The 13,105-nt window shown below is 42.8% G+C and overlaps 1 protein-coding gene across 1 annotated transcript in view; it reads right to left on the bottom strand.

Annotated features, from left to right (window-relative positions):
* Positions 1–9,013: 9,013 nt before the first annotated feature.
* RALGAPA2 (Ral GTPase activating protein catalytic alpha subunit 2) overlaps positions 9,014–13,105 on the bottom strand; it is a 292,479-nt gene continuing 288,387 nt past the window's right edge. Inside the window, exon 40 of the mRNA XM_015596875.2 lies at positions 9,014–12,562. The gene's annotated coding sequence lies outside the window, so the exon portion shown is untranslated. The remainder of the gene's footprint in view (positions 12,563–13,105) is intronic.

Here is a 13,105-nt window from a genome sequence, read left to right as displayed (position 1 = left end):
CATTTGTCATGTCAATTGCAGCAGCTGTCAGGCAGTGCATACAATTTCTAACCTGTTTAGTCATCCACACAAACCTAAACGGAAGAGGAAGGTCGTGTCCTGGTTTGAAGGTTGTTTCCCCGGTGCAATAATGGCTGGATTTATCAAGCGAAATGGCAACTCTGAAGTAGAATCATAAAAAATTGCCATTTTTATAGGTAAAAATAAAAAGTATAATATCAAAATTTGTATGATTCAACCTAGCATTTCAAGAATTTTTAGTATCTATTAGCTTAAAAATTAAGGTAAAGACAGAACATAACTTTAATTTAGTATTGACCAATTTTAAATAATATTAATTCAGAAGCAACAAGCACCTTCCTGACAACAGCTGACTTCATTTAATTGTGCAAATATTTGAGCATTTGGGGCATTTAGGTCAAAGTCCAGCAGTAAGAAGTCAGCTCTAATTGGAAGTTTCCAACTTCTACTTGAAACTTTCTAAAGCAGATTTCTGCTCCAGTTTCACAAGTGTATCAAGTATGGCAATGACAGTGGAGAACATGTTGTCCTTTCTTGGTAAGTATTTTTTAGAGCCTTGTTACTTGAAGTATAGACTAGGGGCTTATAGCATAGGCATCACCTGGGAGCTGGTTAGAAATCAGAATGACTGGCCCTACTTGAGACCCACTAAATCAGAACCTGTGTTTTCACAAGATCCACAAGGTATGTCTGTGCACTTCATGTTCAATGCGCGCTGGTTAAGAGTTCGAAGTCTTGGTCACATAGAGAGTACTCCCACTTGTTGCCACCAATAGTAAGTTTGGCCTGGGAAGAGCTGATGGCTTGAAGACTTAACCAGAAACCACTAATTCCAACTAATGTTGGGTTTGTAACAATACTAACAATTGAAATTCATTGAGTCCTTATTACCTGTCTGGTCTAAGGCCTTCACATGAATACTCATTGATTTCTCACAACTACTCATGAGGTTGTATTGATTACCCCATGCAACAGATGGCAAAATGGAAGGCCCTAAGGGGAGACGTGACCAGTAATTGTGAACATTTAGTTGAGAGCAAGAAGGACACTGGTACATAGAGATAAATCCCCAAGGGAGTGAATGTGCCAGTGTAGAAATTCAAATGGGAAGTGAAATTCAAGAGCCTTGATTCCATCTCACCATTAAGGTGCTACCAAAGCATGGAGCATGACATGACAGTGTAAGGACATATATAGTACTCATCCCAAGTCATGGAAACAACCGATTTGTGTTTTGACAGTTCGACTTCAAAATCATAGCCTGAAATTTCCACCAGCGTGTAAGAGAGAGGAGCCAAGTACGTCACCATTTCAAGTTATGGCCTATCTGTACATTGGAGAAACTTCTTATTTCTACAGTACCCAAACTGCAAACACAAATAACCAATACTCATGAGAAATAGGTTAATTCAGCACCTCAGTTGTAACTAAGACTGTCACACTGGCATGTCTGTACCAAATTCGTGGATCGTGAACCACTTTCACTTTGCTTTAACATGCTGAAGATGCTAACTATAGAGGGAGAAGTATATGAATTCATTGTGAATGATGGAGTTTTAGGCTGCACTGCAGTAAACACATCACTTAAAGCTAACATGCCCCTTCTGCCTTCTATCATTTCTCTATCTTCCACTTTGATTCTAAAAGCAAGCAAGTGAACAGGCCATCCCAGAACCATGGCAACTGGCAACAGTGAGAGAAGGAAAAATCCCTGAGCACAGGTCGTTAAGCACTCTCTGTTCAGTCTCATCCGAGGGCAGGCAGGGGGGCACCAACACCAAGGAAAAGATAGGCCGATCCCAACCCCCAAATCTGAGGTTCACAGTTGAGTAACTTTTAAGAAAATGTTTCAACAAAAATTTTAATTTTATACCCCAAAGAGAGTGCCAGTGCTATGGCTTCCACCTAATGGCTTCTGATAATACTAGCACATCACTCCCTTTATCCTCCCACTGTGCGGGGTTTTCGCAAGCTTGAAAGAACCCTGTTTCTTCTCCAGCATACTGTGGCTGTTTGGTGCCGGGGATCTGGAAGACAAATGCCTGGTTTCATCATCTTGTCTTCATTATTTAAGAGCTGTGTGGCTTTGGGTAAGTTACTTAACCTCTCTTTGCTCTGTTTATACTCATTGATACAATAAGGAAAGAGTAGTATCTACCTGTAGTAGACATTTATTATGTTTTCTGCTTACTCTGCACCCTTTGGACACCCTTTCTGTTCTGGGATAATTTCCATCGTGAGAGTCTTGCCTCCCCAAGGTAGAATCCAGGAACTGGCTTTTCCAGCCTCCCTCACAGCTAGGCTTTGCTATAAGAGAATGGAAATGATCGATGTCCTAGAATCAGGTCACCCTCACGGCTCGGATTAGAGGTGCCCAACCTCTAATCAGATGTCCCCATGAGATGTGGGTCCAGAAGAGAGGCCAGAAGGAGATGGTGCTGGGTGCAGTTAGTACTGGTGGGGGTGAGGATCTTGGAGAGGCATTTGTCTCTCAGAGGTGGGCATGGTGAAGGCTGTGATGTGACCTGCAGTTGGACTTGTCTGGCAGGATGATTTGGATATTGTTCCTGGCTCTTAGCCCCAAAGCCTGATTGTGTGGCCCTCCTGGAACAGTCTATGAGGAAGCCATGCGGCTTTAATAAATTATTTATCTATTTCATCTGGGTAAAGTGCATTTGGCTGTCTGCAACTAAATGCTCACCATTGTTGTTGAGATTGAGTTATTCAGGTCAAGAGCTGGTGAGAACTCATTCATTATTGTTATTTTCAGTTATTTGATGTCCATCAGATCTGCCCACTGGTTGTGAGAGAATACTGATTTTAAATTTTATATAATGTTAATGCCATCTGGTGCAGGTTTTAAAGCATTTCTGCAAACTCTTTGACACACTTTCCATCAAGAGGTGAAAACTGTGTCCCTTCCTTGAAATAGAGCAAAACTTTGTGACCGTTCCTTGAATAAAATGCAGCAGAAGTGACTCTGAGACTAGGTTAGAAGGCTATGCAGCTTCTGCCTGGGTCTCTCTTGGGGATCTCCATGCTGTGTGGAAGCCCAGGCTACAGAGGCCACGTGTAGGTGTTTTGCTGATAGCCCGAGATCTCAGTCAACAGCTAGAATTGACCCCAGACACACTAGGGAACAAACAGGTGAGCCCGAGGTGACATTGGCCCCCTCCACCATGTCGGAACACCTTCATGAGAGAACCCAGGGGAGAACAGCCCAGCTGGGCCCCATTCCTCTAGAACTGCAAGAGACAGTATCAAGTGATCGTTGTGATTTTAAGTCACTAAGTTTCGGGGTGATTTGCTATGTAGCAATAGATAACTGGAATATACCTTATATTTTTAGAGTGTTATCTGGTTTTCAGAGTACCTGAACGTGAATTTTTCTTTTTGATCTTTGTATCAACGCTGTATGGAAAGTATTATAATTCACTAACCTGGATGTGAGGAAAATGTGAATGTTGACTGCCTTGCTCTACATCACAAGGATTTTTTGTCTGAGACAGAGAGGGGTCAGAACCCCGGTCTCTGGCTCCCTGGCACAGCACTCTTTCTGTGAGGTGATATGGTCAGTGTCCAGAGGAGCAGCGTTTGTAATCATCTCAGCCATCGCGTCATTTAAAGCACTATTGCAGTGTGTTGTATATAAGTGCCTTCTGTCCATCTTCTTCATCTCATCTTCAAAACAACCATTTAATCAATGTCCTGCTACTACGACTGTGTAACAAAATATCACCCCAAACTTAGTGGCTTCGAATGACAATAGCTATTTATTATTTCATCGTTTTTGTGATTCAGGAATTCAGAAGCAGCCTGGCTGGGTGGTTCTAGCCTGGGGGTGGGCCATGACATTACAGTTAAATGTCAGCTGGGGCTGCAGTCAAGTGAAGCCTTGACTGGGGCTGGAGGACTCACTCCCAGGATGGCTCCTTCCCATGGCTGTTGGTCTCCACAGCACTGCTTGTGTGTCCTCGCTGCGTGGTGCCTGACTTTCTCTAGAGCAAGCGATCCAAGAGGCCAAGGTGGAAGCTGCAATACCTTTATGACCTGATCTTGGAAGACCCACATTGTCGCTTTTTCTGTTTCCTTGGTCCTCCAGGTCCTTTCAGAATTAGCGTAAGAGGACCACAAAAGGGTGTGCATATACCAGGAGGGGCTGATCTCTGGCACCATCTTTGAGGCTGGCCTCCACCATCAGTATTACTACTTTAATTCACAGGAGAGGAAACAAGAGACAGAATGGCTAGGACTCAAGGGCTTAAGGCCACATGGGGAGTTTGCGGCTGGTAGATGAAGCCAGTACTATCTGATTCCCAGGCCCATGTTATTCTACATCTACGATAAGAGGTAAACTTATGTTGTATTTTGATGAATTTATGTTATATTTTCAGAAATTTCTTCAAAATCAAGAAATTCTTCAGAATGCTATCTTGGAAATAAAGGAGTGGGATGAACACATAGTCGGTCACGGGACATGTGGGGTGGCAAACGTGAGCAAGAGGCCTCACTTTCTTCAGTCTATAAATGCCTCATTTATCATGTCTGAAATTTACCTTTACCTGGGTTAGCCCTCTAAAAAAAAGTTTTCTTAATTTACAGAATTCTAAAATGACCAAATAATCTCTTAGGGCTAAAATCACATAAACTCTCTGATCCAGTAAGTTCACTCTGAGGAATTCATCTTAGAGAAATAAAAGCAGCAGAGTGTCGGGCTATAGGTGTGCTGTTTACTGCAGGTGCATTTGTTATAATAAACATTGGAAACCACAGATGAGATGACTAAAGAAAGGCACATCTTTACTAAAGAATAATATGTAGCTATTAAAAAGGATAAACTAGAGGGAGGGATGCCCACGAGACATATTATAAAGTTTAAAAAGGAAGCTAAGGAATGATGTATATTATATGATGCTATTTCTATTAAAAAGAAGGAAATCCTGTATCTTTGTGTGTGTTTGCATTAATCTGGAGAGAAGTGTGGAGAATATTCTTTTGAATAACCAGCTTATCGATCTGGGGTAGCAATGGTTTGGAATGAAGGCAGATCATTGATTTTAGAAGAAAAAAGTATAGAATACCTGTTTAGAGCCTTCATTTATACTTTGGCTATTTCATTAAAATCTCAATGGTAATTAGTAAGTAAAACTTCCTTGATTAAGAGAAGCTATTGTTTTGAGTTTTCTTACTAGCATTGTGACCTCTTCTTCAGGTCAAAATAGTTCCAGGGATTCACGTTTCCTGGTGCCTAAAATGAAGATGTCATGATTTTCCTGAAGGAAGGCTGTAGAAATCACTGTTTTTAGCGGGCCCATAATAAGCCATCCACATGGAAGACAGAATGGGGTGACATTTTGTAAAGAGAGGAGATGATGCCATTAATGTGCAACCTCACTGGTTCAGACTGTTCCCAAAAGACTTGCTGCAAATGCTCTGTAGTTTTGGGGGAGGGTGACCTGTTATTGAAGCCCTCTGCTTGCACTTAGCCCAGCGGCCATTTCTCAGGGAATATTGATCAAAAGTACTCACCTCTACCATCCGAGGAGCATTAATGCAGGCCCCGAGTATTCATGGAAAAAAGCTTTTCTTTGCCAGGCTATTTTCTGAAGTCAAAAAGGTCCTTTCAGGAGCTATAATAGCAAGCCCCTTCCCACTTCACACTCTTGGTGAGAGGTACACTCCACTTTTCAGAACCCCAGGATCTCAAGTCAAGGTGGAAGCTGATGAGTGTGACCTCTTTATGTAAAATATTCTCTGTCAAACACAAGCATTTTGCTACTGGGAGATATGGGACATATAAGTGGAAGATTAAAAACTACACCTGGACACATTGAGGTAGGTGCTCTTGTCCCAAAGAATATTCATTTATTCTTTATTTTTTAAAATTATGGTTTATAGAGAATTTTCAATCACATACACAATGTCCTCTGATAGCTGAGGCAGGAATATCTTGGTGTGAATGTAAAAAAAAATCTAGACAGTGTTTTTCATGTCTGACATTGTACAAAAGGGAGGTGCTAACAGGAGTTTCCTAATTTCTCCTTTGTTCTCTAAGAGGCAGAATCGTTCAGACAAATATTTCTTAACATGACAGCTTGTTATGAATGCTCATCCCCTTCGTCTTATCCAATTTAACTTAGGATAGCGGATACTTAGGTATTAAAAGTATTTTTTAAATGATAAAAACACAAAAGAAGCGATCTCCAATTCCAGTAAATACTTTTATACTACCCAGAAAGAGAGTATCATTCCAGAGTTCCTGCTGGTTTTGTTGCTGTTTGATTGTTTTGGAAGGCACATTTGAGAGTGTTTTGGGGGCAGAGAGAATGTTCCTGTTACTTAAAATGCCCCGGCCTCTCTAGGTTGTCAGCTTGTTGGTTGTGTTACCCCAGGGGCGAAGATGTGGTTTCAGCTGCAGTAGCAGCACGGTAAGAATCTCTGACCTCGATTTTGGGGCCCTACTCCACTCAAGGGTGGGCTTGGGTCACGTAAGCACATTGATATATCTTACCCTCTTTCTCGTAAACTCCTAAAATGTAAAACTTTTTTAGGAGACAATAAATAAAAAAATTTGGCCCAACTGCAAGTGCTAAATTACTTTGAGGATATGTGCGTGCAGAGAGCAGAGGGAGACCTTCTGGAGGCAGGCCTTCCCATGCTCACCACTGACAGCATGTGCAGTCTGCTCCTGCTCTGGTTTCTTTGCCTCAAAATCTATTTTTCAGATCTGAATAAGAAATTTGTATTTCCAGAGATGTATTATCCAACAGTTTCCAGAGTCAGAGAAAAGTCAATTCCATCATCTTCTTCTTTGCTCATAGGGAGAGTAGGTGACAGTCACCTGGCAGAACAAGTTCCTCCATGCAGGAGGCCCTGGTCTATATTGTGCTTGGTCCCTGAGAGGAGGGTCAGGGTGGCTTCAGACTTGGCCTTAGGGAAACCTTCAGTGGCCAAAAAGAAGATGGAAACTACATTTCAACAAGTTTGTGCACTGGTTAAGGACAGTGGCTGCTGCTAAATGGGGGTGTTGTTGAGACGTGGGGCCCAGGAAACTCAGCTGCTGCCTGGAGCTTCACTTTCTAGCCGTGTGAATCCAATGAGCCAAAGGCCTCAGTTTCAGTATCTGCAGGAGGTGGTTGGAGTGAGGGTAGTGACCTGTGCCTTGGGTAAACCAGATACACAGGCATGAAGTTTACTGTCGCATTGCAATGACCTTTGCTTTTTGATTTGAAAAATGAAATGCAATTAAAACCATTTCCATTTACAGAAGGAAGAGCAAATGATAATAGTTGCTCTTGACATAAACTATTTAATAAATCAGAGGGGCCTCAGTTTAGTTTACGCAAACACACAGGAGCATAACACCAGCTCACATGTGTACAGAAGTGAACAAATACAAAGGTCTGAGTCTTAGTGCTGAGAGGTAGATACTCTCTAGTGCAGCAAACATAAAAAAAAAAAAACCTCCAGCATTTTTCCTGGAAAACACAGAATTTTACAATGACCAGGTTGTGTCTTAAGGGTGTTATTATTTTTAAAAATTCTGGCACTTAGCAAAAGCCAAGACAGGCTGAGGAGAACATTATTTATAGCAATGATCCTTTTGGAAACATTCGAAGTTAGATTAGTTTTTGGAATTCTGCTAAAAGTCTTGCATGATTTGGTCTAAGACTTGATTATTTTTTGAAGATGACTAGAATCACTTCAGGAAGTATGACGGGAACCCCATCTTTTTTTCTTTTTCTTTTTCTTTTTAATAAATAATAAACTCCTTTCTGAGATTTCATAACAATATCCTTTGAAATTTAAGCGACTATTTCCAGATCTGAAAAGGATCCATAAATTATGCTAGAGGGTATCGGGGCCATCTATAAAGTAGAATAGTTAGAAGGGGCGGGACACTACACTGAGTAGTTGTAGAAGAGCCAGCTGCTCCTCAGGACATCATCACTGATGTTCCCTCTACTCCAAGGTGCACATGTGGGACATGAGGTAAGGGCTGCCCAAAGCACCACTACGGGGCTGGTTGAAAAATACCAATGCTGAGATTCTACCCAGACCTGGTGGACCAGAATCTAGGTGGGGGGTGGGGCAGGACTCTGCATGGCAGGGCCGGGAACCACTGCTTCTAGGCAATGAAGCTCTAAAACTCCATGTTCCTTCATTCATTCTTTGAGGAACTAAGTATTAAAAGCATGACATAGCTCTTGCTACCACTCAAAAGCTAAAAAAAAGCCAAATGGATTTAGGCTATAGTTGGCTCCTGGGAAGGTACTTGGATCCTTTTTGAGGTCATGCAAATGTCTTGTAAGTAATAAGTACTCAACAAATATTTGCTAAATGGACAAATGGATGATTTTTAGAGAGCTCGACTGTCCAATGTCCTGAAAGTTCACTGCTGTCCAGAGCACAGGAGTAGCCCAGGATGCTGACAGAGGCCCCCTGGGCAGGCAGTCAGAATGTGATAGTTGGAGTCAACACCAGCCACACCAACCGGAGGCCATTATTATATCTTGTTTATCACTTACTCACAAGACAAACTCTCAAAGTCAGCCTCTTGCTCATCGGGGCCCAGGACTCCAGACCTCGGGAAGAGTGGCTCGTGCAGAGGGCTGTCCTGGAGAGATAGGAGCCCATGCTGAGACTCACTGTGGGCTTGATACAAACTGCAGAAAATATGGACCCGGCTATTTAGATCACGAGGAGGAGATGGACTTAAATACATGAGTTTGATGATGCTTAAACTCAAATCCTCGTATGAGTGGATCTTAGCATTCCACGTTATGAACTGAGAGGCCAATTTTCATACTCACATTTATAAACTTCCCTGGATCGGTATTGGCTACCATTTTGGATAAATGTTTAGGCTTTGATTTCAAAAAGAGCTTTTGAGCAACTTAGTAGGGTAAAAACCCAAACCATCTTTTGTTAGATGCCAGGATAAACTTTATTTTCCTACAAACTATAATGAAAACAAAAGAAACATGGCACGTAAGTGCTGTGTTTCTACTTTATTAAATCATCACAGTAAGTTAGAATTAAAGAGAAAAAGAGGATAAACTGGAGTCAAGTGGTGGTCATCTGTGGAGCAGTGTGCTTTTCTGGGCGTGGCACGTCTTTGCTGCAGTGTGTCCTGGCACAATACACATGCCTGCAAGGGTGAGTTACACATAAAGGTCTATATCACCTAGGCATAAACCCAGATGTGGAGCATTAGGAAAATTAAATAAGAGCAAAATAAAAATCTAATGACACACTATAACTTAATTATGATATTTATCAAGTTTTTACCTTATTTACATGTACTAAATATTGTAGACCTGAAAACATAAAACATTCACTTAATGTATATGTCATACATAGATATTGAGGCAACTAAAACAATGGTCGCTTATGCTGAATTTCCCTTCAGAGGCAGACAATCCCATTCAGTAGACATAAAGGTAGCATAGGTACATATAAGACACCACAGTAGGTTTTAAAGGACCCCTCACATCCCCAGATGACACAAATATAACAGTAAATGAAGCACAGGTGGTGGCACCTGAGGAAGGTCAGGAAGACGTTGTCTGCAGTCTACGGATCCATGTGATCTCGTTTGTAAGGCTAAGGGTCCCATCAGTCAGCCCCTCTCACCGAGTCAAGGCGTAATCCCCTCACCGTCCCTGTGGCTCTTAGGAACTGCAGCCTTAACTGTATGAAGACACTGTGAGCTACTTACCCAAGCTAAATTTCCTGACTTCTGTCTGCTTAAGGTTATACTATTTTTTAAAAAGTCATCATTTTGTGGCATTGCTATTTTTTTTAAGTACAAAAACCTACTCAGACTACAGAATATCAGCGTGCAGAGAAGTGAGGGAACCAGCCTGGTTCTGCCTGGAAGCCAGTGACTCTTATCCATTTTGGGCCAATTAGGGCCACTTTTGTTTACAGATGGCTGACCTGCTAATGTGATGAGTCAGCATTGTGACTCAGGTGGATCCCCACCAGATGAGTGACACTCTGCAATTCTGCTGAAAGGCATTTATTACAAAAGCACAATATTTACTTTTCTATGTGAAAAAAAAAAAGACCTCATCATTTCAATTTTCCACCCCAAATAACAAAAACGATTCAAGTCCATGTGATTGCAAGCACCTGTTCACCAGATTCCCTGCTACCCCATTCCAAATTTCCAAACCAAAGCTGGTACTAAGAATAGCGGCTCAGCAAAAGCTCCAGTAGCAAAAACGCTGGCTATAATCTGGGGTCACAGAGTTATTAAAATCATTAGGGATGACAGGAAGGTCTGAATTACAACTGCATTTCTCACTGCAGGGTCAGGAGGACGGATTCCTGGAGGCAAAATGAAATCATGGAACAGAAGTCTAGAGAAGTTCAATACGAATTCCAAGTCCTGACACTTTGACTAAATACAAGAATTCTGCACTGGGAGTTTCTAAAACCTGAAGATAAAATGTTCTCCTAGAAGCTACTTCCTGTCAGAGCCTCTGTGGGACTCCGGAGCCCAAGAACATGCAGAAATGAGGCCTGGGTACTTTGTAAATATGAAACAAAGCAACTCAACACCAGTCTTAAGCCTCAGTGACAGGGGCCAAACCATACCAATCACTAAGCCTAAGTCATTAAAAAGATGTGTGCCCGGGGAAGGGAAGATAAGACTTGTGGCATTTGCTTATAGAACAAAATGCTGTGACTTCCAGTCACCTTTTATGTTGCCATTAAGCCCCAATGAGTGAGCAAATCCTCACTTACAGGACAGCCCCCAATGCCTACGGCTATGTCTTCTATGTTGGAAAATCTGGAAAATCCTTTGTTCTCTTACTTTCAGATCATGCTTAAACTGCTTCTGCTGGGCGGATTTGGGCCCTACTTGCAATCCTCTATAAAGCAGAGAAACAAATTCTCTCTAGAATTAGAAGACCCATCTTTCTAATAGGAAAGACTTTCTCAGTCTTTTCTCACTTGTCCCAAAAAGGAATCTCACTTGTCCCAAAAGAGAATCCTGGGTCTGCCCGTTGCTCCTCAAAGGTCAAGTACCAGCCAAACCAAGTTGATGGCTGACAGAAAGAACTGACTGGTCAGTGAAAACAGCTTCTCTGACGGGGTGAGTAGGCTCAGAGGGTTCACTGGGAAGGTGACCAAAACAGGCTGCAGGTAACACAGGTGGGTGCGGAGGAGAGAGGCAGAGGGCAGATGAGGGCGGGAAAGCACCCATGCATGGCCGACCTTTCTTGTGACTGGGGTCTCAGCTAGCAGCTGCCCCACCCTGTTCTGAGCCAGGGGCTTACTCTGGACCTGTGTGCTCTGAAACAACCTGCACTGGGTGAGGGGGCAAAGCTCTAGATCTGAGACAGGCCGAGGATCTAAGTGAGAAGCAGGTCTTTTCTGTTGATTCTATCTCTAACACCTGCAGAACCCCAGCAAGAGTGATGGGCAAGTGCTGGCAGAAGGTAGAGCTTTTCGTTTTTTTTCTCTTAAAACAAACAAACAAAAACAAAAACAAAAAAACAAGTTCATCATGTCCCCCTAAGAGCCAAATAAGTGAAAAGTATGATCAAAAACGTGCTTTGAATCTGTTACTTTAAAGCTCTGTGAGATGGGAAATATTTCTAAAGTCCCTGCTGTGGTCCTTTGTGGGCAGCAGGCAGGTGAGCATAGTTGCAGGATGACACTTTTGGAGGCAAATGGACATCGCAGGGGTGCCTGTCTCATGCACCTGAGCGGGCACGTGCCCCTGTGTTGACTCAGCGCTGTGCTGGGCGGAGCCTTGAAAGCTTCCTGACCTACAGAGCTTTCACAGGGACAAAACCCTGCATTTCTAGAAACATCTGAGTGTTCTGCGATAGAAGCATCACTGTCATGACCCAGAGGACCTCCAGGACGGTCAGGAAAACCTCTCCCCAGATAGTGGGCATCAGGCACCAGGTGGAAAAACACTCAGCAACTGAGGAAAAACTTCTCTTGGGCAAAAGACCCTAGGGAAAGCCAATTTCCACGATGATGAAATTTTTGAGTAAACCATAAATCCTAACATAAGAATGAGCAAAATCGATGCAGAGAAAATTCCTCAATTTGACGGTTGTTTTGCCAGCCCTCTGTGAATCATGCTTGGGTTTATCAACAAGAGGAAACTACTTGGGGTACAGAAACCAGCTGCGCTGTGCCCCCTCCCTGAAAGCCCAGAATCTCCTGCTGTCTCTGCCTGGAGCAGCCTCACAAACGTCCACATGACAGTGGCCCTATCTCCGGTTGTTGGTGACTTTTTCTTTTCTTCTTTTGAGGCCAAGGTTTATGAGGTTTCAGGACAAGATGACACTACCTAGTTGGAAAGAGTCCAATTTGCAGCATTCTGGTGGGATTTGTCTTTAACTTCGGAAGTCCGTTAACAGGAAGGCTTGCTGAGAGCACTAGCTGAGCAGCAATGTTTCTGGAGTCTCTGGGTTTGGAGGCTCGGGGTGGGGAGAGTTGGAGAGTCTCAATCATCTCCTCCTTGCCAAGAGGCACCATGAGGTAGGCACTCAGGCTGGTGGCCACGGCCCTGCAAAGGAAGCAGAGAAAGGCTGAGTCATGGTGCTAAGCAAGGCCTTTGCGGGCACAAATATAACAGAAGAAACGAAACCAGTTCCTGGGAAGGGGTTTGATGACCTCCTTGTGCTGTGAGGGGATGTTTGCTGAATGAATCAACAAATGCATGTCTTTCCTCTCAGTCTTTGCTCTGGATTTTCCTGCAGCATAAAAGGAACTATGACTCTTTTTTTTATATTAACTTGGCCTTACTGTCTAATCCACAAGTAAAGAAGAGAATGGCATCTGATTATAGTAAGGGGAGGAGAAGTTGATGAAGCAATGAAAAAGCAAGCAAAACGTTATGGGCAGCTTTGTGGCTCCCTGTCAGTGTTATTATTTACATGTATTTACATATTAATATTTTACACCAGTTACAACTTAGATGATTCCCAGGAGGGTCTGAGAGGTGAGGTCAGGACTAAATTGCTTGTCTAAATGAGTCCAGATGAGCATACTGCTATTTAGCACTGGAGGGAAAAGGAATAAAATTAAAGCCTGCATGGCTGCACCGCTC

Source organism: Pteropus alecto, unplaced genomic scaffold, assembly GCF_000325575.1.
Source record: "Pteropus alecto unplaced genomic scaffold, ASM32557v1 scaffold45, whole genome shotgun sequence".
NCBI classification, from domain to species: domain Eukaryota; kingdom Metazoa; phylum Chordata; class Mammalia; order Chiroptera; family Pteropodidae; genus Pteropus; species Pteropus alecto.
The sequence above is the reverse complement of the archived record's forward strand: the minus strand, read 5'-3'. Positions and strand labels throughout refer to the sequence as shown.